The sequence below is a fragment of the Peromyscus leucopus genome, chromosome X (assembly GCF_004664715.2).
Source record: "Peromyscus leucopus breed LL Stock chromosome X, UCI_PerLeu_2.1, whole genome shotgun sequence".
In the NCBI taxonomy this organism is placed as follows: Eukaryota; Metazoa; Chordata; class Mammalia; order Rodentia; family Cricetidae; genus Peromyscus; species Peromyscus leucopus.
The window spans coordinates 103,435,459-103,439,844 of record NC_051083.1 but is presented as its reverse complement, the minus strand read 5'-3'; positions in this window follow the sequence as shown (position 1 = coordinate 103,439,844).

The window sequence follows — 4,386 nt, the reverse complement described above, 5'->3', positions numbered from 1 at the left end:
TTAACTTAACATGACTATCTCCAGTTGCATCCATTTTCCTGTAAATGGCACTACTTATCTTCTTTATGGATAAAAAAATCTTTCTATAGGCAAACCACATTTTCTTTCAAATTTCCTCTGTCATGGGGCCCTTAGGTTGGTCCCACAACTCAACTATTGTTAAAGGTGCTGAAATAAACATTAGTGTGTATCTCTCTAATATGTTGACTCAGAGCCTTTGGGTAAATACCCAAGAATGGGATAGCTGGGTCAAACAATAGATCTGTATTGTTTTTAGAAACCGTGATACTGATTTCCATAGTTTCTGGACTAGTTTACATCCTCAAAACAGTGTACACAGATTCTCTTTTGTCTCCATCCTTAGCAACATTCGTTATTTGTTTTCTTAATGACTGCTATTCTGACAGGTGTGACATGGGACCTCGGAGTAGTTTTCATTTACATTTTCTTGAAGGATAAGGACATTGATCAGTTAAAAAAATGGCCATATATATTCTTCATTTCACTGTTATTTTAATTTATATTTTTATTTTTGAAATTCAAACATAATTTTATCATTCTTCCCTTCCCTTTCCTCCCTTAAAATCCCTCCATGTGTCCCCTTGTTCTCTCTCTCAAATTCATGACCTCTTTTTAATTGTTATTTTACACACACACATACACTACTAGACATATACATTTTAGTGATTGGAGTCCTATTTCAAAACTCCATGCCAATGCCTTTATCTTGGACATTTTTCTTTTTCCTCTAGCAGTTTCAAAGTTTTGGGTCTTTTATACTAAAGTGCATTTAGATTTCAGTTTCGTACAGGGTAAGGGATACAGATCTGGTTTCATTCTTGTACATGGAGATATCCGGATTTCACAACATCACTTGTTTAAAAGGCTTTTCTTCCTCCCACATATACTTCTTACATCTTTGTTTGTCAAAAAGCAAATGACTAGGGTTGCATGGGATTATGTCTGGGTCCTCTGCTCTGTCTGATTTTCCATCAGTGCCACGTTGTTTTGTTACTATGGCTCTGTAGTATACCTTGAAATCAAGTATTGTGATACCTGTAGTGAGAATCATTTTTGCTTATGATTGCCTTTGGATAATTGTGTTTCCATATAAATTTTGAGGTCTCTTTAACATATTTTGCAAAGGATGACATTGACTATTCTTTAGTTCTCACAGGAAGGTCCATTACAACAGGACCTTGTTCATATTGTGCATCACTGTGTCCCAAGCACCTAATCTACAAACATGAAGTGATCACTGAGACAAAGAATAGCCCTCCTGAGCAAAGGTGGGTTGAAGTTCCTGACTTGTCCAGGGGCACTCTGCATTAGTGACTGGCATCACAAAGTCTCCATGTCATAGGTATTATACAAGATTATTAAACATTTTTTAATGTAGCAGCACATCAGGACCTCACTGTCCTTTAAAAAATAACATAATGCCGCTGTATTTCAAGCTTCCCATTCAGTACAGGCTGTAGCACATTCTTAGTGAACTTTCTAAAGATTGCCACTAGATGGAGCACTATGGCCCTATATCAGAATAGATAGATGTCTGGCTTTGCTTCAACAGAAAAGAAAAATGAAAGGAGTGTGAGTGTGTGTGTGTGTGTGTGTGTGTGTGTGTGTGTCTGTGTGTTGTCTGTGTCTGTGTGTGTGTCTGTGTGTGTCTGTGTGTGTGTGTGTCTGTGTGTGTCTGTGTCTGTGTGTCTGTGTGTTGTTTTTCTTGACTATGCTGACCAAATCCTCCCATTTCAAGATGGGGACCTGAGCAGCTCCTCCAGGAAAGTCTTCGTTTATTTTTCTTCTCCTGGGTTCATAACAAAAGTGCATCTGTTTTGAAATTTTCCCCGCCTCCTAACCTAACTCCACCAAGCTCCACCAGACCCTCTTAGTTCCTGCTCAATACTTCCCTGACCTTTCCCTCTTGTCTTTTACCATTCTATCCTTTCTTCTTCTGCTTTTTCTGGTAATTATACTTCCTCAGTTTTCTTACATGTAAATGAGGACAAGGGTAGCACCATTGGGAGGGTGCTGAAAAAAATGACACAGCACATTTTACTGATCTGATTTGGTATGTAGTGTCTTCTTATAGTCTCACAACATTCTACTCCAATCCACACTGAAATGGAAGCTGCTTCCTTCAAGCAAACATCGTCACAAGATTACCTATTTTCAGAAATGTGTTATATAAAGGGAACTATGCTCAGATACCATTTGGGGAAGACCCACATGCACAGACGCTCTGCCTTATGCTATGCATCACTCACAAGCCTGAGTAGAGCTGAGGGGGACGGTATAAGAGAAGCAGTACAAAGAACTAGGAAAATGAGTTTTCAAGGGCCTCCACTAGCTTGCAGTGTTTGGGAGCCAATCAGCCTGCTAAGTCTTCAGAAACTCTCAGTGCATTGGTGCCTCTCAAATCCACACAGGACCAAGAAGCAAGCAGAGAAAGACTGGAAAAGAACAAGGCAGGGCTATATATCATCAATCCCAGCTCACATAAATGAGAACAAAATTCAGGTCAGGGGAGAGAGAGAGAGAGAGAGAGAGAGAGACAGAGAGACAGAGAGAGACAGAGAGAGACAGAGAGACAGAGAGAGACAGAGAGACAGAGAGAGAGAGAGAGAGAGAGAGAGAGACAGAGAGAGAGCAATCAGATTTTCCTTCTCTCTCGTTTCCAATGACTACCAGAAGGGGCTATCTTTATTTTATTCTATTAGCTTATTTTAATTTGAATATTTATTTTCATTTTGAGACAGGATTTCCGTAGCTTGCCTAACACTCTCTATACAAACCAGGATGGCCTTCAACTCACAGAGATCTGCCTGCTTCTGCTTCCTGAGTGCCGGCATTCCAAGTTTATCTTTTTATTTTTTGAAGTCTCATTATCTAACTCAGAATTGCCTCAAACTCATCATCTTCCTGCCTCAGTCTCCCTAGCGTGGGGAGAGCAGGTATGCATCCCCAAGCCTGGCCAGGAGGGGCTCCTGACTCCCTTGAGTGGACCATTGAAAGAGTCAAATGACTCTAGCTAAAGTAAATGACTGTCACATGTCTAACTAGCTCAGGAAACCCTGTGCCAGCAATCAAACAACTTGCTTTGCTGTGCAGCCCACTGGCCAATGCTCTGGGCTAATTCACCTTCAAAAGGCCATTTGGTACTGCTTAGCCAAATACTGGCTCATCACACCACTGACCTACGAAGCCTTCTGGGATTTAAACGAGGGTGCATATATATTGTTATGAGACAGGTAGCTGGACATGAGTTTGGGAGCAAGCTAGTAAGCAGTGTTCCTCCATAGACTCTGCTTCAGTTCCTGCCCCCATGTTCCTGCCTTGACCTTCCGCTCAGGCTTCCCTTGATGATGGGCTGTAATCTGTAAACCGAAATGTACCCTTTCCCCAAGTGACTTGGGTCGTGGTGTGTATTACAGCAACAGGAACATGAACCAGGATAGGGTGTTAGCTCAGAAATTTCCAGAGGCTGGGTAGATGGTGATACATCGATTTGGTCAGGACAAGAGAACAAAGGCTTGGAGGTAGACATACCTATGTGGTGAGAGCAACCAGGAACCTACTTAAACAGCACACTTAAAGTCCCCTGCACATGGCCTTCTGGGAAAATGGTGACCTGAGTAAGAGAAAAGCAATTTTTTTTTTTTACCATTCAGGAGTGGAAGCAGAGCTATCAGCGAGGCCATGGGGTTGCTAGGAGCTGGTCTGGCAATGGTTGCAACACTAAAGTAGGTCTTGGTGTTCTGCTGAACATAATGACACAGGATGCCAGCACCAGACAAGGCAGCTCTGTGGCTATGATGGATCCAGACAAAAGCAAGATCACTCTGTAATGTCTGAATTCAGACAGACTGTGAACACAGCCCAAACCACAGCAGTGACAAAAAAAAAAAAAATCCCTCACCCAGCTACCGTGAGTGCCTGCTGGGTCTTGTCCAACTAGACCTTTAGCCCCAATCCAGTCTCCCAGATACTCCACTGCAGAACGGCTGTGCCTTCTGACAGGGCCAATCTAGAGCAAACCTCAGCCCCTTCCTCCAAAGCACCCAACCAAAGTCCAGATCCCACGGTATCCTGGGGTGGAGCTGCCTCACCGTTCATGTTGTTTGTCCTCCCTCACTGCAATCAGCAAGAAACTCACTCTGATGGAATACACCACATGACCGAGGGCTACAGAGACAATCCTCTTGCACAGGTTCATTTGAAAAATTCCCAGAAATGACAGAGGCAATCACAGGGCACTGTAGGGACAGAAGAAGGATTTCTTTGCACACTTTTTTTTTTTAAAGAACAGTTATTGTCTGTGAGAAACAGGGAATGAAACAAAGACAGACAGGCACAGAGACAGAGAGTCCCTGCGCTCTTCTG